Source organism: Bos grunniens, chromosome 25 (genome assembly GCF_055505025.1).
Source record: "Bos grunniens cultivar Pamir isolate PY7600 chromosome 25, Bosgru_T2T1.0, whole genome shotgun sequence".
NCBI lineage: Eukaryota > Metazoa > Chordata > Mammalia > Artiodactyla > Bovidae > Bos > Bos grunniens.
In genome coordinates, this window is record NC_141189.1 from 7,172,314 (window position 1) to 7,193,289 (window position 20,976).

The window sequence follows — 20,976 nt, forward strand, 5'->3', positions numbered from 1 at the left end:
AAACAGATGACTTAAAACAACAGAAATTTATTGGCTGACAGTTACAGAGGCCAGAAGTCCAAAGCCAAGGTATCAGCAGGGCTGTGCTCCCTCCAAAGGCAGCAGAGAAGGATCTGTTCCAGGCCTCTGCCTCTGGCTTCTGGTGATTTGTCAGCAATCATAGGGCTTCCCTTGTGGCTCAGAAAGAATCTGCCTGCAATTCCAGGATCGGGAAGATATCCTGGAGGAAGAAATGGCAACCCACTCCAGTATTCTTGCCTGGAGAATCCCATGGACAGAGAAGCCTGAGCCTGGCAAGCTACAGTCCTTGGGGTTGCAAAGAGTGAGACACAACTGAGCAACTAACACTTTGACTTCTGGTGTTCCTTGGCTTGCAGCCCTATCACTTTGATCTCTGTCTCTATCTTCTTGTCCTTCTCCATGTGCATGAGCGTGTCCAAATTTTCCCTTTTGAGAAGGACACAGGTCATTTTGGGTTAGGGTGAGAAATGGATGAAGCACAAGCTGGAATCAAGATCGCTGGGAGAAATATTAATAACCTCAGATATGCAGATGACACCACTCTTATGGCAGAAATCAAAGAGGAACTAAAGAACTTCTTGATGAAAGTGAAAGAGGAGAGTGAAAAAGCTGGCTTAAAACTTGACATTCAAAAAGTGAAGATCTTGGCATCCAGTCCCATCACTTCATGGCAAATAGATGGGGAAACAATGGAAACAGTGACAGACTTTATTTTCTTGGGCTCCAGAATCACTGCAGATGGTGACTGCAGCCACGAAATTAAAAGACACTTGCTCCTTGGAAGAAAAGTTATGATCAGCCTAGATAGCATATACCTGTGGTGGATTCATGTTGATGTATGGCAAAACCAATACAATATTGTAAAGTAATTAACCTCCAATTAAAATAAATAAATTTATATTAAAAAAATAAAAAGCAAAAACATTACTTTGCTGATGAAGGTTCATCTAGTCAAAGCTATGGTTTTTTCCAGTAGCCATGTATGTGAGTGAGAATTGGACCATAAAGAAAGCTGAGCACTGAAGAATTGATGCTTTTGAACTGTGGTATTGGAGAAGACTCTTGAGAGTCCCTTGGACTGCGAGGAGATCATTTGTCAATCCTAAAGGAAATCAGTCCTGAATATTCATTGGAAGGACTGATGCTGAAGCTGAAGCTCCAATACTTTGGCCACCTGATGCCAAGAGTTGACTTATTAGAAAAGACCCTGATGCTGGGAAAGATTGAAGGCAGGAGGAGAACGGTGACGCAGAGGATAAGATGGTTGGATGGCATCACCAACTCGATGGACATGAGTTTGAGCATGCTCCGGGAGTTGGTGATGGACAGGGAAGCCTGGTGTGCTACAGTCCATGGGGTTGAAAAGAGTCCGACACAACTGAGTGACTGAACTGAACTGAGAAATGGAGTATTTCCTGCCATATCAGTACACAAGGATGCCACAGTCATCAGAGATAGCAGCTCTCAGTTGTGAGCTCCTGAGTCCTCAGGAAAGAGAGGAATACCTGCTATCCAGCAGCCATCAGGCTGCAGCCCTCCCCACCCCTACAGTAAACCCTGAGAAAGCAGGCATAGGATGTGAAAAACACAGGATACCGGCCCCAGTAGCTGAGATGTATATAAAAGGAATGACTTTAGTGAGCCCAGACTCTTGCATATTCCCATATGTGCTCTGTGGCTCAGTCATGTCTGACTCTTTGTGATCCCATGGACTGTAGCCCGCCAGACCCAGAGGGATTCTCCAGGTGAGATTATCCATGGGATTCTCCAGGTGAGAATACTGGAGTGGGTTGCCGTTTCCTTCTCCAGAGGAGCTTCCTGACCCAGGGATCCAACCTGTGTCTCCTGCGTCTCCACCATTGGATTCTTTGCCACTGAGCTACCTGCGAAGCCCTTCCCATATATAGTGAAATTCATTCAGTTGTGTCTGACTCTTTGCGACCCCATGGACTATATAGTCCATGGAATTCTGCAGGCCAGAATACTGGAGTGAGTAGCCCTTCCCTTCTCTAAGGGATCTTCCCAATCCAGGAATTGAGCTGGGGTCTTCTGCATTGTAGGGGGATTCTTTACCAACTGAGCTATCAGGGAAGCCATTCCCATACATAGAAAAGTGATAAATTCATTAACTTGGGATATCTGGTTTTCTTTAATTATCAATAATCTTTTGATGTTCAGACTAGCTGCCCTTTGTCACAAAACTTCTGTACAACCTGGCTCCTCCTCTCATCTCCTCAGAGCAGTTCTCTCAGGGTTGCTGGAGATGCTGCCTCCCAGACTTGAAGTCCTAAAAAATTCCCACCGAATAAAACATAACTCTCAACTTTTAGGTTGTGAATATTTTTTTTAAGACAATGGGGTTTATCCTAAGGACCTCATTTTAACTTCATTACTTCTGTAAGACCTGTCTCCAAAGAAGGTCACATCCTGAGGTACTGAGGGCTAGAATTTCAATACATCCTTTTTTGAGGGGTGAAGGGACATTTCAATATATAACGGTTGCCAAGAATCAAAAAGCTAGCTAGCACATTGGGTGTGGGAAACAGGCACGGCCACAGAGGGGTGGAGGGAGTGCAACTGGTACCGTTCTACAGAAAGAAGTAACACAACATTACTTATGCTCTTTCACTGGGCGATTCCGATGTTTAGGAATTTACTCCACCGGTACATTCAAAAACCCATCCAAGGTTGTTTGTAAAAGGAAATTCAGATTGCCTTCAACAAAGGACAAGACCTGACTCTGCTGGTTTTCTATCACTACCCTGACAAAGTACCACACATTTAGTTCAAACAACACCCTTTGATTATCCAATAGTTTTGTGGATCAGAAGTCTGGGCACAGGGGTGGTTCTGCCGAGTTCTCAGCTTAGACACTCATCAGGCTGAAATTAAGGAATCAGCCAGGCCATGTTCGTTGCTGGGGGCTCCGTGGAGGAATCCACTTCCAAACAGATTTAGGTTATAGGCAGGAGCGAGTTTGCCAGGAGGTCCCCTCCACCTGCAGAGCCAGCATCGGCGTGCCCTCATGCTTCAGATGTCTCTGATTTCCTTTCTGCCGTTTCTTCTGCTTTTAAGGACTTGTGAGATAATACTGAGCCTACCCCGATAATCCAGGATAATCTCCCTATTTTAACTGATTAGCCAGCTGACTAGTAACAGGAATCCTGTTACTCTATTTTGGCCAGAAGCAGAAGGACAATCACTTTGTTGAAAGCCTTTGATTAGTGTTTATTTTACATTCTTGGGCTTCCCAAGTGGCTTAGTGGGTAAAGAACCTGCCTGCAATGCAGGAGACAAAAGAGACACAGGTTTGATCCCTGGGTCAGGAAGATCCCCTGGAGAAGGGCATGGCCACCCACTCCAGTATTCTTACCTGGAGAATCATGTATAGAGAGGAGCCTAGCGGGCTGGAGTCCATAGGGTTGCAAAGAGTTGGACATGACTGAAAAGACTGATGCAACTGAGCACATTCTTGGCTAGTCAAATTCTATGAAATGTTTTCAGTTGCATTTATAAAATTAATACATTACATTTCCTATTTAAAGATTTCCATCTTTTTTGACGAATAAACAAAAGCTTTCCAACTACCCAAGAAGCTCCATAAATCTAATACAATTAAATGTGTTTTTTAAAGCTTTCTTCACACTTAATTTTACAAAACCCAATAAATTAAATGCACCTATATGATGACCCCTGGAGAAGGAAATGGCAACCACTCCCATATCCTTGCCTGGAAAACCTCATGGACAGAGGAGGCTGGCAGGCTACAGTCCATGGGGTCGCCAAGAGTCAGACACAACAGAGCACCTACACAGCACAGAACAGCATGATGAATCTCAAGTTCTCTTAAGTGTTCTGACCCTGTTTACAACTTCAGCAAGATTTAATATAAAATTACAAGTCTAAATCAATCACTCAGTTACATACTTTAAATCAAGGTGGACATTCCAATAGGCCAAATTCTCTTGAGTGTTACAAACATATTAAATCCAAAATGTAAGGAGATTATTTGATCCAAAAATATTAATACTAAAAGTCTGAACTTCTTTAGGATGACTGATGGCTCAGCAGGTAAAGAATATGCCTACAATGCAGGAGACACAGGAGACACAAGTCCAATCCCTGGGTCAGAAAGATCTCCTGGAGGAGGAAATGGCAACCCACTTCCGTATTCTTGCTTGAAAAATCCCATGGACAGAGGAGCCTGACCAGCTACAGTCCAAAGGGTCACAAAGAGTTGGACATGACTGAGGACAAGACAAGAGTCTTTCTATCAAATATCTGTTCCTGGGATTAAACAACACCCTTCCCTGCAGCAGTTAGGATATTTTAAAATCTGCTGTAACAAATATGCCCCAAATGCATAATGGCTCAACCACAATAGAAGACTTTATTTTCTTGCTTATATAACTGTGCTCCTGATTAGCAGGTAGCTTTCTTCCATGTGGCGATTCAGGGATCTAGGTTCCTTCTTCGAGGCTTTGCTAGTCTCTTGGGTCTCCTCACCCTGTGTCCCTACCTGGAAGAGCAATCAGTACCACCAGGGAAGTTGAATGGATCAGGCCTGGAAGTGCATTCATCATTTTGCTCACATTCCATTGGAAGGGACTTAGTCATGTGTATTTACTAACTTCCCTGAAATCCAGCTCCTGAATTGGGTGTGATCTCCCTTTCTTACAGCTGCATAATTAGACATTATCCCCACCTCCCTGAACACTTTCAAGACCTCATCCCCTACCCCTAGCTTCTAGCTTCGCTTCTATGTGTATTAAGTCCTGATGCCAAATTTCTCGGAGAAGGCAATGGCACCCCACTCTAGTACTCTTGCCTGGAAAATCCATGGGCGGAGGAGCCTGGTAGGCTGCAGTCCATGGGGTCGTTAAGAGTTGGACACGACTGAGTGACTTCACTTTCACTTTTCACTTTCATGCATTGCAGAAGGATATGGCAACCCACTCCAGTGTTCTTGCGTGGAGAATCCCAGGGACAGGGGAGGCTGGTGGACTGCTGTCTATGCGGTCGCACAGGGTCAGACACGACTGAAGCGACTTAGCAGCAGCAGTCAAATTTCTAGGCTGTGAGATAAGCAATGTGGTTGAGGTACCAAGGCCCTTCCAGACAAAAGTGGGTGAACTCATAGAAGTTGTGAGAGAATGAAGGACCCCCTAGAATAGGAAGGAGAATTATAGTTTCAAGAGACTAACTTGCCTTTCTCTCCTTCAGATCTCAGGGAGGACAGGGTGTCTGGGATGGAGGAGGGTGTGTATCCCAAGAGGACCCCCGGTGCCAGTAGCTATGGAAGAGCTATAAAGTGAGGTACTGAGCCTCTGGAGGTACTGAGAAGGGGGCACATTCATGCAAAGGGATTGGAACAATCCCCAGTAGGCTAGCAAAGGAACCAGATTTTATAGTCCAGGACTGCTTATATTCTGGGGCCTTACAAAGATTGTTCAAGGGTAGAAGGGAAACAACCTGGGTCTGTAGAAGGGGTTTCAGGCTCATCTCATTTCAAAACAGTTTAGAAGAAAAGGCAAGAGAGACCCAAATATGCCTGGAACAATTACTCTCACGGCAAAGGCCATGACTGCAGGGGCCACAACTGGTGTTGGTCATCTCTCTGAAGGTGATGGTTTGACCTGTCTTTCTGTTCTCCACTTGTACTTACCAAGGGGGAAGAGGAGATAGACCACAGTGCTGGGAAACTCTCAAACAGAAACACCATGGAAGCTCCAATAGGTGCAGTGCTCACACTCATTCCAGGAAGCTTGTGCCACCTGCCAGCTCAGTTTCAGCACCAAGGACAGCGCCCCAATCTCTTTCACTTAGAGCCGAGATCCCTTAAAATACTGGCCTGAACCTGCCATTAAACAAAATGCTATTGTTAAGATTCACTGCATTCCATTGTTATGAAAAACATATGTTTTTAAGCACAGAGAATTTTCTTTTAATATATAGTATTATGAGTATTTTTAAGTTCTTATTTTTATCTGCAGGTTCTGATTTTTTGCTAGTCCATATCAAGAGATGAGAATACCAGACCACCTGACCTGCCTCTTGAGAAACCTATATGCAGGTCAGGAAGCAACAGTTAGAACTGGACATGGAACAACAGACTGGTTCCAAATAGGAAAAGGAGTAGCTGTATATTGTCACCTTGCTTATTTAACTTATATGCAGAGTACATCATGAGAAACACTGGGCTGGAAGCACAAGCTGGAATCAAGATTGCCAGGAGAAATATCAATAACCTCAGATATGCAGATGACACCACCCTTATGGCAGAAAGTGAAGAGGAACTAAAAAGTCTCTTGATGAAAGTGAAAGAGGAGGGTGAAAAAGTTGGCTTAAAGCTCAACATTCAGAAAACTAAGATCATGGCATCTGGTCCCATCACTTCATGGGAAATAGATGGGGAAACAGTGGAAACAGTGTCAGGCTTTATTTTTGGGGGCCCCAAAATCACTGCAGATGGTGACTGCAGCCATGAAATTAAAAGACGCTTACTCCTTGGAAGGAAAGTTATGACCAACCTAGATAGTATATTGAAAAGCAAACACGTTACTTTGCCAACAAAGGTCTGTCTAGTCAAGGCTATGGTTTTTCCAGTAGTCATGTATGGATGTGATAGTTGGACTGTGAAGAAAGCTGAATGCCAGAGAATTGGTGCTTTTGAACTGTGGTGTTGGAGAAGACTCTTGAGAGTCCCTTGGACTGCAAGGAGATCCAACCAGTCCATCCTAAAGGAGATCAGTCCTGGTTGTTCATTGGAAGGACTGATGCTGAAGCTGAAACCCCAATACTTTGGCCACCTCATGTGAAGAGTTGACTCATTGGAAAAGACCCTGATGCTGGGAGGGATTGAGGGGAGGAGGAAAAGGGGATGGCAGAGGATGAGATGGCTGGATGGCATCACCGACTCGATGGACATAAGTTTGAGTGAACTCCGGGAGTCAGTGATGGACAGGGAGGCCTGGCGTGCTGCAATTCACGGGGTCGCAAAGAGTTGGATACGACTGAGCGACTGAACTGAACTGAACTGATCATCATCTCTACCTAATAAATAAAAACAAGAAAAACAACTCAATCAAAATTCTCATGGTTCCCAGACCTTTCTCCAGTCAATGCCCTATGCAAGCTTCTGTTTCTCACCTGCAGTCTCTCTCTCCTCTCCTCTGGGATATAGATTCCGATAAGTTTGGCCTCCAGATGACAAGAGGGAAGTATGAAGCCAGGAAGCATGCCAGTCCCTGACCTCCCCCATCATCATTTGCTGAGCCCAAGGATGCCACAAGTGAGGCAGGGCCACACAGGCTCACATGACTCAGATACGCACTTCCTCATGCAAGAAAGCTAAGTTCTCTTTCTAGAAATAGGTTCATGTGGCTTTACATAGATCTGAAAAGATAGAGTCCTGGGTTCTCTTTCCAGCTTTCTCATCAACTCCCTGAGTTACATTTGGGAAAAATTATATTTGACCATTTGGTCACAATTTTGCATTCTGCTGTATAAAAACTAGGTTGCTTGTAAAGCATCCCTTATGGATGTCATTTTTAACATTTTTGGGATGTTTTATTACTGTTCCTGCCATGCAGCTCAAGATTCATTTTGTTCTGGAAGGTGTCTCCCACAGGCCATACCAGTTAGACCTTAACCTAAGAAAGAGGCTAAGCTCTGCTGCCCCCTCATGGACGTTTGGAGCATCTGCAGGCATCCTTCAGTTTCTCCCCCATGAGAAATCTTTAGACTTCACTTGCTTCTTGCTCCTATTTGCCATCAAACTACTCAGATCCTAAAACTGGGCTGTCTTAGTCCATTCTGACTTCTATAACAGAATGCCATGGAACTGGGTGACTTAAAAACAACAGATATTTATTCTTCACCGTTTTGAAGGCTGGGGAATCCAAGATCAAGGAGCTCTGTGTCTTGTGAGGGCCCACTTCCTGGTTCAAAGACAGCTGTCTTTTTGCAAACCTTCCCACATCTTCCTCTCTAGGACTTGACTCATCCTGATACTCCAGTTCCACTTCCTCCAGGAAGTCTTCTTTGATACAACTCTTTACGATTAACAGCTCTCACCTATGTCTTTCTGTCTTAGCTGTGGCTGCTACAACAAAATACCCTACTGGGTGGCTTAAACAATGAATTTTGATTCTCCCACAATTCTGGAGGCTAGAAGTCCAAGACCAAGGGGCCAACAAGATTGCTTTCTGGTGAAGGCTCTCTTCCTGGCTTGCAGAAGGCCCCTTGCTCGTCATATGCTCACACGACCGCTTTTTATGTGCATGTCCACACCAGAGATGGGGGAGGGGGCAAAAAAGCAAGCTGTCTGGTGTCTCTTCTTCTAAGAGCTCTAATCCCACGGGGCCAAGGCCCTGCCCTCATGACCTCATCTCACTCCACCTCCCAAAGGCCCCATCTCCAAAAACCATCATATTGAGGGTTGGGTCGGGGGGGGCACAAGTTTCCAATCCACAGCACTCCCTAACAGCGCTATATATACTTCTCACATCACCCCATGCTTTTCCCTTGAGTCTGTCCCCTCAGGGTGAGGTCGTGCCTTTGTTCCCCTCTCCGCTCCCACAATGCCTGACACAGGGCCGTGTGCACAGAGGATGCTACTGATGCTTGTTAAATTTAATTGAATCAAGACTCATCTCCACAAAGTCTTTAAAAATATCCCCTGCTGCATTCATCCATCCTTCTTCAGCCTCCTTCTGGGCTTGTGTCAACGTGACAAACCAGAATTCTTATTTGTTCTCTAATCGCATCATACATGGGTATCTCCCATCCTACAGAAAGCACAGTGCTTGAAGCCCTAGAACCAATTCAGGCCATGCAAGAACAGGGCATTTGTACTTCCTTCCCTCTCACAGCCAAGACTGAGAAGCGCTGCAGAAGAGCTTCTTCTTTCATCACAGTGGGGGCTGGGGTTTCGGGGTAAGAACACATCCTCATCTTCCTCCCTCTCCTTCTCTGGATCTCTCCAGATCACTTTCAGATACGCAGAGACCCTGGGAATGGGTCAAGTATAAAATAAAGCTGGACGTTCAAGGACTATCTCCTGATGATAAACTAAGACTAATGCCACTAACCCGCTCTCAGAATGCCTAGAGACGAGGGAGATTTTCCAAGGCACCCTCTAAAATGCAGCTCTAAAAGATTATAGTATAATCTTTAGACTAATAGCAAGGGTCTGGGCATTTAGAACCCCAGAGATTTTACTAGACCCGGGAAGACGTGACAGTTGTGTCTTGCTGCTGAGGGTGATGTGACTGTCGATGGCGTTTAGATTACAGCCCCAGGTTGGGCAAGCCTGATTCATCTGTGATGATATGGCAGCCGGCAGGCGGGGAGCTGGCGGCTTCCTAAGTCGGGCTGCCTGACAAGAGGCAGGGCTCGCAGGGGAGCCTGGCGGCTGAGGAAATTTACTGTGCGCCGTAGCCAAGAAAAGTGAAATTGGACCTGGGCGATAATCAGCCTGATTAGCTCAGTGCCTCCTGGAGAGAGCCAAGGGCGGGAGGCAGTGTGGGTGGGGGTGGGGAGGACAGGTCAGCCAGCACCAAGGTGGAGACTCAAGGGCTGGGGTTTGCTAAGGTCAGGAGCTACGGGGGCCCAGAGAAGTGTATGGAGCAGGAAATTCAGAGAAAACAAGCCCCATGCCCAGTCGTGGGAGTGAGGGTGACTCAAGAGCAGTGATCAGGCTGAAGGCAAGGAGTGGGGATGTGTGGGCGTGGCGGGGGGGAAGCCAGGGTGGAGGAGGAGGACCGTGGGCAGAGTCGGGGTGCCCATAGTGCCCTCTCGCTGGGCCCTGGTGGAGGGGTCCCTCCTGGCCAAGTTAAAGGCTGACAATCCACCATCAGCAACCCCCCAGCCTCAGACCCCACCCTCGGAGACCCCTGTGTGTGTTCAGAGCAGAGATCACCAGCACTGATCTTGGGGGTGGTCTCAAGCTTCTTGTGCTGTGGCTGCAGGAACCCCAGCAGCTCTGGTTTGCAAGATGAAATGGCAGGCTGCTGCTCTGCCCTCTCCCTCCCAGCCTGTTTCTTGCTGTTGTTATTCAGTCCTCCAGTCGTGTCTGACTCCGAAATCCCACAGACTGCAGCATGCCAGGCTTCCCTGTCCTTCACCATCTCCCGGAGTTTGCTCAAACTCAGGTCCATTGAGTCGGTATTGCCATCCAACCATCTCATCCTCTGTCACCCCCTTCTCTTGCCCTCAATCTTTCCCAGCATCAGGGTCTTTTCCAATGAGTCAGTTGCCTTTTCACATCAGGTGGCCAAAGTATTGGAGCTTCAGCTTCAGCACCAATCCTTCCAATGTACATTCAGAGTTGATTTCCTTTAGGATTGACTGGTTTGATCTCCTTGCTGTCCAAGGAACTCTCAAGAGTCTTCTTCAGCTGCTGGCTCTCTCATGCCCAGGACTGAGCTTCCGAGGTGGGGAAGACGGGGAGGAAGGTACAGATACTCAGCTGTTTTCTCCTCATCTTCCTCCCTTACTGGAATGGGGCTGTCTGCACTGCAGAGACTGATGCTGAGAATATCCAGGCCTGGGATTTGGTCCGATAAGTCAGGGACGCCTGATTTGATGCTAGAGCAACCAAGCATTTCCTGTGCCTTCCTCCCCTCTTAAACTTGGAGAGCAGGCTGAGCCCAGGAAGCCTGATGCTCTTCTTGGGAACAGCCCCTCCCTCAGCCTGGTTAACCCCCTCAAGACTCATCACCAGGCACCAGATCAAGATGCTCCCAACACACACACTCCAAGGAGAGGCTAACTCCCCTGTATTTGTTTCCCGGGCTGCCATAACAAAACACCACAAAGTGAGCAGCTAACACACAGAAATGCATTCTGTAGCAATTCTAGAGTTCAGAAGTGGTGTCAAGATCGAGGTGTTGGCAGAGTTGGTTTCTTCTGCGGGCCTTGGGGAAGAATCTGTTCCCTGCCTCTCTCCTGGTTTCTGATGGTTGGCTGGCAATCTTGGCATTTCTAGGCTTGTAGAAGCATCACCCCTTCTGCCTTCATCTTCAGACGGCATTCTCCTCGTGTGCATCCAAATTTCCCCTTTGTATAAGGGTGCCGATCCTCTTGGATGAGGGCTCAGTGGATTCCACTGTAACTTCATCTCAGTTTAAGTAACTATATCTGCAAGACCCTATTTCCAAATAAGGTCACGTGCTGGGGTAGAGGAACTTAGGTCGGAGTCCAGATAGGAATGGGGTGGGGGGCACAAGTCAATCCACAGCACGGCTCTTCTCTTGCAACTGTTCTCACACTTGGGTGAGGATCGGAATCACCATCGGACCCTCCTACTCTCATAATCTTTGCCTATTTTTCTTCAGGTTGCTTGTCATTTTGAAACTGATTTGCAGGAGTTTATTGATTATGAATCCTCCATCAATCTGAGATATTGCAGGTGTATTTATCCAGCTGGACACCTGTATCTTAATTGTCTCTATAGTGCCCTGTGTTGAACAGAAAAAAATTTTTTTTCCTATACGTGGTTTGTGTTTTGAAGCTCCAGTTCAAAAAGTCTTCTCCTAAACAAAAATCTCAAAGATACTTTCCTGCACAATCTTCTGTTAGTTTTGTAATTTTATTTTTCACATTTAGGTTTGGACCTACTGGGAGTTCACTTCTGTGTATGGTGAGTCAGAGGTCTGCATTAGCTTCCCATTGCTGTTGTAACAAATTACCATAAATTTAGTGACTTAAAAACCGTGCACATTTATTATTTTACAGTTCTGGCAGTCAAAAGTCCAAAATGAGTTTTTTGGGTGGCTATAACCTAGGTATTAGCAGGGCCGTTCTCTTTAAAATCTAAAAAGATTTTAAAGAGAATCTATTTTCTTGCATTTTCCAATTTCTAGAGGCCAACTGCATTCCTTGGCCTGTGGCCCTTTCCTAGATTCCAAAGAAAAAAGAAAAACTGGTGCTAGGCTTCTCTCTCTCTGACCACAGGTAAGGTTTTCCACTTTGAAGGAATCATGTGATTATACTGGACCCAAGATAAGACATGAAGTGAAAGTTGCTCAGTCGTGTCTGACTCTTTGCGACCCCATGGACTATCCAGTCCATGGAATTCTCCAGGCCAGAATACTGGAGAGGGTAGCCTTTCCCTTCTCCAAGATAATCTCCCCCTTTCACAACTTAATCACTTCTACAAAATCCCATCTGCCATGGAAAGTAACATTGTCACAGGTCCTGGGAGTTAGGATGTTGACATCTTTGACATGAAAGTGAAGGTGTTAGTCATTCTGTGGTGTCCGACTCTTTACAACCCCATGGACTGTAGGCCACCAGGCTCTCTGTCTATGGGATTCTCCAGGCAAAAATACTGGAGTGGGTTGCCATTCCCTTCTCCAGGGGATCTTCCTGACCCAGGGATCAAACCCAGGTCTCCTGCATTGCAGGCAGATTCTTTACCATCTGAGCCAGCAGGGAAGCCCACGGACATTTTTGGGAGACCATTATTCAGTGAGCACGGGATCCAGCTTGATTTTTGCTCCATTTGGTGAAACGGTGTTCCCAGTGGCATCTGCCAACAGCCAACTCCCCTATCGATTTGTGGTGTCATATCTTCCACACGCCAAGTAGCAGCATTCACACAGATCTAATTCTGACTTCTCACTTCTGTTCCATTGCCAGCACAAGTATCACTGTGGTGTTGGTTGTTGTTTTTAACTTCGGTTTTATAAGATATTTTTTTTAAACTAGCAGAGTGAGTCCTCCTTTTCAACATTTTCTTAACCGTATAAGGACTTTATTCTGCCATATAAATTTAAGATTACATTTAATAGATTAACTTGGGGGAGAATTGTCATCTATGCAGTGCTAAGTCATCATATCCATGAGGATAGTATATTTTGCCTTTTATTCAAATCTTCTTTAAAGTTCCTCAAGGGAGTTTAAGCCTTTTCTTCTAAGGAGTTAAGGTTTTGATCATCAACCTCCTGTGTGTGTGTGTTGAGTTTTCCTCATAGCAACAAGCAATTCTTTGACACCAACTGGGTGTGTCTTACTATTCAATTCAATTCTGACACTGTCTACCTGGAGAGAGCGTCTGATTCTGCGGGTAAAGTGTTCACTCCCACAAGGCTGCCCTCCACTTCGGACGCTAATCCCAAGTCCAGGTTGTCATCTATACTTCTCATCAACTAGGTATAAATCAGAGGTTCCCATGACTTCCTCCTTGCTGCTGCTGCTGCTAAGTCGCTTCAGTCGTGTCTGACTCTGTGCGACCCCAGAGACAGCAGCCTACCAGGCTTCCCCGTCCCTGGGATTTTCCAGGCAAGAACACTGGAGTGGGTTGCCATTTCCTTCTCCAATGCATAAAAGTGAAAAGTGAAAGTGAAGTCACTCAGTGGTGTCCGACTCTTAACGACCCCACGGACTGCAGCCTACCAGGCTCCTCCATCCATGGGATTTGCTAGGCAAGAGTTCTGGAGTGGGTTGCCATTGCCTTCTCCTCCTTAGGTTCAATTAACTTGCTAGAGTAGCTCAAGGAACTCAGGAAACGTTTATTCAATAGATTACTGGTTTATTACAAAGGACAATAAAAGATATGGATCAATAGCCAAATGAAGAGATACGCAGGACAAGTTCCTGAATAAAGGAGCTTCTGTCCCCATGAACTGCGGGGCTGGCACAGCAGCATGTGGAAGAGTTCTGGTTCACCAGCTTGGAAGCTCTCCAAACCATGTCCTTTGGGGTTTTTATGGAAGTTCCATTACGTAGGCGTCATTGATTGAATCACTGCCATTGACAGTTGATTCAACCTCCAGCCCCTTTCCCCTCCCTGGAGGTCAGGGAGGTGGGACTGAAAGTTTCAACCCTTTAACCACCTGCTTGGTTCGTCAGGCAACCAGCCCCCAACCTTAGGTGGGGTCCAAAAGTCATCTCTGGAACCTAACATAAGATACTTTCAAGGCTCTGATCACTTAGGAAATTACAAAGATTTTAGGAGCTCTGTCCCCAGAACTGTGGACAGAGATCCAATATATATATTTCTCGGTCTAAATCACATTGCAAGAGGTCACGTAGATCTCATGGAGGGCAACATTGGGTGGGCATTGCCCACTTGTTTTTCCACTAGGTACTTTTCCTGGATCTTACCACCTTCTCACAGTTGGAAAGGTGAGTGACAGCTATTTGTCTGAATCTCTTGAATGTTTGGGCTAACCATTAAAAGGCTTTGAATACTGAGATTTATGACTCTTCTCCCTTTGTCCTGGGCAGTGTGAGGGAATGGTTGCAAGTGCCTCTGACGTTTAGGATCAGGAAGACAGGATAATCCAGAGAAGCCGTGGGGAAGGGAGTAGGAAGACAGCCAGGGATCCAGGAGGCCGACACGCCAAGAGGAAAGAATTTCGAGGAGCGTGGATCTCCTCTGCCAGACGCGGAATAAGTGGAGCACAGACGAGGTGAAGGTCGTTGGTGACCTTGACCAGAGCCGCTTCCCAGGGAGCATTGAGAACAAAAGCCCAATTGTAGTCAGCTCCAAAGGAAAAGGAAAACAAGACAGAGAATGGTAGGGCAGGCGAGGTCAGGCGGGAGACTGGTTTTCTTTTGTTTTAAGACAGGAAATATGCTAAAGAAGCAACCAGGGGCGAGAAGAAAGGTGATTCTGCAGGGGAGAGGCAAAAACAGAAGCCATGTCCTTGACTAAGTGGTGGGGGGTGAAACCCAGCCGTGCCTGGCTGAGCCAGATTGAAGCCTGAGACCAAAGGAAAAAAATCAGTAATACTGATTCCGTCTTGACTTAAATTTTTGATGATTTGTTCATGATGTATTTTTGCATTCATTGTAATTATTAAAATATCATAAATATTTATTAATGACATTTGGGGGGTTCTTTAGATTTTGCACCTGAGAAAGGAATCTTTGAGAGAGACAGACTAGTATAAGACGGAGTATGCAGGAAGGAGGTGTATAAGACTAAGGGGGCAAGGGCCTCTGATGATTGGCAAGGGCAGCCCACAGGTTGACAGGCACTAGCAAAGCCCAGAAAGAAACAAGGAGAGGTGGTTTGTACTCTCCGCAAGGCGAGGGACCGTGTTCCAGAATGCAGCTTCAGCAGGGATAGAGCTCCCCCTGGTGGGCCTAGGCGGGAACGACAGCTCAGAATGGATGGGGAGGAGAGCCTAAGGCTCGCCCTGGCTCGCAGAGACCAGAATGGACCAACCCGCTCCCTCCCCGAGAAGGGGCGTGGTCCCAGAGCGAGGGGGAGAAGAGGTCGAGAGCAGAGCAAATTTTGAGAAAGGAGTGATCAACAGTTTGAATAGTCAGAATAGTCTTAGGTGCCTCCTTGAATTTTGACCTGTTTGCACAGGTGCAGCAAGAGGTGAACATTTAAGCCAGTCAACGTCTTCAGGTATGCGGTATTGCACAAGATGAAAAGCTTACCTTTTATGTGCAAATATTCTAAAGGAATCTTGGCGTGGACCTTTAAAAGTCTTGATTATTTGCCCTTTTCTCCTAAGTCTAGGATCAAGGCCAAGAAAGTCCCTTCACACATGTCACCTGAAGTGCCTATGAGTGGAAGTGAAGTTCTATCTCAGAGATGCTGCTGACATTTTACAAGGTTCTGACTATCAAGGAGCAGTTGGCTGGAACATTAAAAAAAAAATAGATTAAAAAAAGTATTACTGAAGTCGAGGAGTGTGAAAGGTAAAAGGAACCGACTAACCACCTGGGTTGCCAGGCAGGTTTTGCGGTCACTGGGCATCTGATCCCGGGGTCTTTGGTGCTGGGCTATGACGGCTGGATGATCAGAGATCAGATGGAGTTTGAATGACTCAGAGCAACTTTGGTTGCTATAAGACTGAGTGACTTCAAGACTCACATCAACAAGAAAATTGGGACTGCGTTGGCAGCTTGACATACAGAAGGTGAGCAGGCATTTGGAGACTGCGATCTGACTTGCTTGGACAGTGGGAGGTTGGATTCCTTTGGAGCAAGAGATAAGCATCAGTCATGCTTCTCAGAGAAAGTGGATACCTCCAGCCTGATGGGTTTAGGATACAGGCAAACCTAAAGCAGCCAGCCAGCCCATGTTGTTGCAGGGCCCCAGGTGAGGTCTGCCTCTGTAATTTTACTTTTAAGTGACTATTATCCAATAATTTCATTTGAAACTATTTTGAAAGCATAACTACTTCCAGAATGTAATGGTTCTTTTTAATGATACTCGTCTGGGATGTAATATTGCTAAGTATTCTGTGAGATGAGATGGTTAGATGGCATCACTGACTCAATGAATCATGAATCTGAGGAAACTCGGAGAGATTGTGAAGGAGAGGGAAGCTTGGGGTCACAAAAAGTTGGACCCGACTTAGCGACTGAACAACAAAGTCCTGTGAGACCTGCATGTCCGTTTCCTCTGCAAAACTGAGGGGAGCTGGCAGAAAGTAAAAACCAGGGGAGACGTCTTCATATTTCAAAAGGTTATTAGCTTTTGCTATTCAACAAAATATAATAATAATAAAACCCTCATAACTTGTTTGGAGAACTTCAACGTTTTTTGTTTTTCATTATAAAAATCAAGGGCCATTTTGTAACTTTTTAAAGTGTGTAGTTGTTACATGTATGGTAATGTGTCTTTAGTGATAAACTCCTTTTATGGAAAGGTTTTCTCTTTGAGTTAAACATGTTGTTTAAATAAATGTCTCATTTAAAATATAATTTTAAAAAGACATTCTCAAATAAATACAAACAGAAGTCGTTGCTAGCCAACCTGTTTTACAGAAGGAAGTCCTTCAGATGGATAAGGAAGGACCCTGGATGGTAGGTTTAAGTCGCCGGAAAGAAGAATACAGGAAATGGTAAACTCATGGTAAATCAAAACACTGATCTATATCTTTCCTTCCCTTACTGTCTTTTAAAAATGAAGTTGTTTAAATAATTATTATAGGGCTGTATTGCTGCGTTTTTAACACACGTAGATGTAATCGATTTGACAAAAATAGAATAAAGAAGGGGAAGAAATAGAACTACATTGCTATATTTTATTGGATTTAAGTCATTATAAATCTGAAATAGTTTCTCATAAGTTGAAGATGCATATTGTAGTTCCTAGAGCAATCACTAAGAAGTGAGCTTAGAAACATAGAAACAGTGGAATTAAAATAATACAATAGAAATGTTTTAAAGAATTTATCAGTCACACCTTATATATATATTTTTTTGGCTGCTCTGGGCTTTCGTTGCAGCATTCAGGGGCTTCTGTAATTGGGTTCTCTAGTTGTAGCCCCTGGGCTTAGTTACCCCACTAAATGTGGGCTCTTAGTTCCCTGACCAGGGATAGAACTTATGCCCTCTGCATTGGAAGGCGGATTCTTAACCACTGGACCATCAGGGAAGTCCCAATAAAAATATTTTTAACACAAGAGAAGGCAGTACAGAAGGAGCAGTTTTTTGTGTGTTAATGTGACAGTTCTGTGTCTTGATTATTGTTGTGGTTGCATGGTGGTTATACCTGTGATAAAATTGCATAGAACTAATACCCAGTAACAGGGGGCTACCCAAGTGGTGCAGTGGTAAAGAATTCGCCTGCTAATGAAGGAGATGCAAGAGATGGGAGCTCTATCTCTGGGTTGGGAAGATCCCCTGTAATAAGAAATGGCAACCCAATCCAGTATTCTTGCCTGGAAAATTCCATGGACAGAGGAGCCTGGCAGGCTACAGGCCTTGAGGTCATAAAGAGTCAGACATGACTGAGCAACCGAGCACACACATATACCACATATGCACACACACTGGAGTAACGTAAAAACTGGTGAAATCTGAATAAGGTCTGTAGTCCAGTTCACAGCATCCTGCCAATGTCAGTTTCCTTATGTTTATATTGTACTGTTGCATAGTGTGATTGTGTTGGTAATTATTTAAGTGTATACATTGGCAAGACTCATTGAGCTCTACATATAAATTGATGATTTTCATTGTACATAAAGAAAGCTAATTTAAAAATATAAAACAATTTTAAAAATAAACAAAAGAAACTATAAAACAATAAATACTACAGTCACCTAAAGAAGGAGGAAGGAAGGGAAAGAGAGGGGAAGGAAACCACAACTTGGAAGTAACAGATACTGTGCAAGACGAAGAAAACTCTCTCATACACACACATCACACACACCACCACCACCAACCCCAGCAACAACAATAACAAGACTGTCACTCACATCCTCAGAGAAGTAAACGATAAAAGGAACTCGTGAGTTAGCATCGTGGCAGCAGATTTGAAAAAAGCACAACAACTGAAAGTTTAAGTTAGAGGAAACCTCCCAGAAAGTAGTACCAAAAAAAAAAAAAAGATTAGATATAAAATTAGAAGACCATCTGGGAGATGCAACCACTGAATGATGGAAGTTCCAGATGGGAAAACGGAGAAAGCAGAGGGGAGAGAATCAACAAAATACTCCAGGAGGATTTCCCAACCCTGAGACGCACGTGTGTTAGATTGACAAGTAGACAAAAAGTACACGTACACTATAAACACAGCTACGTCAGATATGTATAAATACATATACAGTTGTGTAAAATATACTCACATGGACAGAGACCAGAGGAAATACACATAGGAAAAAAAAGTTATTTTGTTATAATGATGATATGAGTCTTTTAAATTTTATTTTAAATTATGCATATTTGTATAAATTAAGATCAAAAACCTTTGCCTTTAATCTCACCCCCAAAGTGCCTGCAGAAAAAGTCCAAACTTGCCTAATAAAAAGTCTATAATGGCTCCCCGATACCTTAAGGTCTTTCAGGATTCTCAACAAGAAATTGTGAAGTTTGTTCTGCCTGCATGCTCCCATCTCCTACCACGTCCCTCCACCCACCCACACTCCCATCTCATCAGAACACCCAGCAGCAGAGGCTTCTTGAGGAACCCCCAGCATCTGGCAGGAACTCCTCCTTCTCCCCAGGTCTCCATGGTAACACTTAACCACTCGGTTGTAAGCTGAGTTATCCCTTGATGTGGATGCCTGATTTCAAGCAGAAGAAACCAATTTCCTGGGGTCTGCTGCACACTGTAGGCACTTTAAACAATTGTTCAATGTTTGGGGTGAGGGAAGGGCAATCATTTTAATGCTGCTTCTTTCATGAAGCCTTCCTGATTCCCATACAACCACCACCACCACCTCCGCCATTCCAGGAGAAAGCAAACTTCCCTCTGTGCTGCCACAGCACTTGTGTGACCTTGGGTGATGTATTCTGTTACTCAGTTTCCTCATCTGTAAAATGGGGGCAAGAGTGCTACCTACCTTATGAGATTGCTGTGAGGATTAAATCAGGTTATGCTTGGTGCCTTAGGGGTAAAGAACTCACCTGCCAATGAAGGAGATGTGGGTTTGATCCCTGGGTCGGGAAGATCCCCTGGAGAAGGAAATGGCAACCCACTCCAGGGGTATCTTAGTTCCCCAACCAAAGATCGGACCCGTGCCCCCTGCAGTGGAAGCACAGAGTCCTAACCACTGGACCACCAAGGATTATGAACTGCCCATGGGTGGGGAAACTATCTTGTTGATCTTTGTGTATTGCACATATATATGGCATGCTGTCTAGCAGCTGTTGCTTTCATGTTTGCCTCTTCTGCAACCCCATGGATTGTAGCCCACCAGGCTCCTCTGTCCATGGGATTTCCTAGGCAAAAATACTGGAGTGGGTTGCCAGGCTCTCCTCCAGGGGATCTGCCAGACCCAGGGATCGAACCCACCCCGTTTCCTACACTGGCAGGTGGATTCTTTACCACTGAGCCACTAGGCAGCCATCCAGAAAATCTTCCTTGACTGTGCACAGACAAGCACACACGGGGTCTGTACGCATGTGCAGGTGTGTGTACACACACTTGGGGACACACGTGGTCAGTACGTTTCTCTGTGCTCATCATGGCTGACCGTCCAGTCTGCAGCATCCGGCCGTGATGACCGCCTCCCCCTTCCGGAGGTGCAGCATCCTGCAGCCAAGGCTTGTGGGACCTTCTCTCTCTTGGATTCCCACCTACGTCTCTGGAAGCGCCCCTCAGCCTCTTCTCGCCCCAGGCCCTTCGCCCGCTTGCCCATGAACGTGTTTTTAGCGCCATCTCAGCCCTGCTCTTCTCACATTGGACTCTGCTGGGCGAACTTCATCAAAACCACAGGTTCCTTGGAAAAGTCCGGAAAAGTCACAAGCCCGGGTTATCACCTGCTGAGCCCTCTGTGCTGACCGCCAGGTCTGCAAAACCCTAAGGACTTCCTACTCTCCTGTCATCACCTGCACCAACTTGTCACACCTGAGGCTCCCCTCCTCCACCCCCCACCCTGCCCCTAGTGGAGCTGTGTCAGCTCAGACCCCTCCGCTTTCCACCTGGAAAACAAGCTCCCCTCTGTTCTCTTGGCTGACGCCAGAGTGAGTTCTCACCAGTTGTGTTTCTTCCTGAAATCCTGTCCCTGTGAATAAACGGATGCCCATCTGGGTAGCTGTGTGATGAATCAACTATGGCAAGGTGTTAACTGCAGAAACTAGGGGATAGACATGGGGGTGTTTGTTTCAATTCTTTCGACTCCTTTGTGCTTCATAATTTCCAGAAGGTGTTGGGGGAAATATCCTTCGATGGCTTCTTTCGGCTTTGGGGATAAATCTCAGACTCTGTCATGTAGACCATAAGACTCTCTCTGATCCAGCCGCTGCTTCCTCGGTGACATCATCTGCTACTACTGACACGTCCCTTTACCACACATCGTTCCTTTTTTATTTTTTAACTTTTTTTTATTTTGTATTGGGGTATAGCCAATTAGCAATATTGTGATAACTTCAGGTGGACTGCAAAGGGCCTCAGCCATAAATATATACATATCTGTGCATGCGTGCTCAGTCATGTCCGATTCTTTGTGACCCCACGGACTGTGGCCCGCCAGGCTCCTCCGTCCATGGAATTCTCCAAGCAAGAGTACTGGAGAGGGTTGCTATTTCCCACTC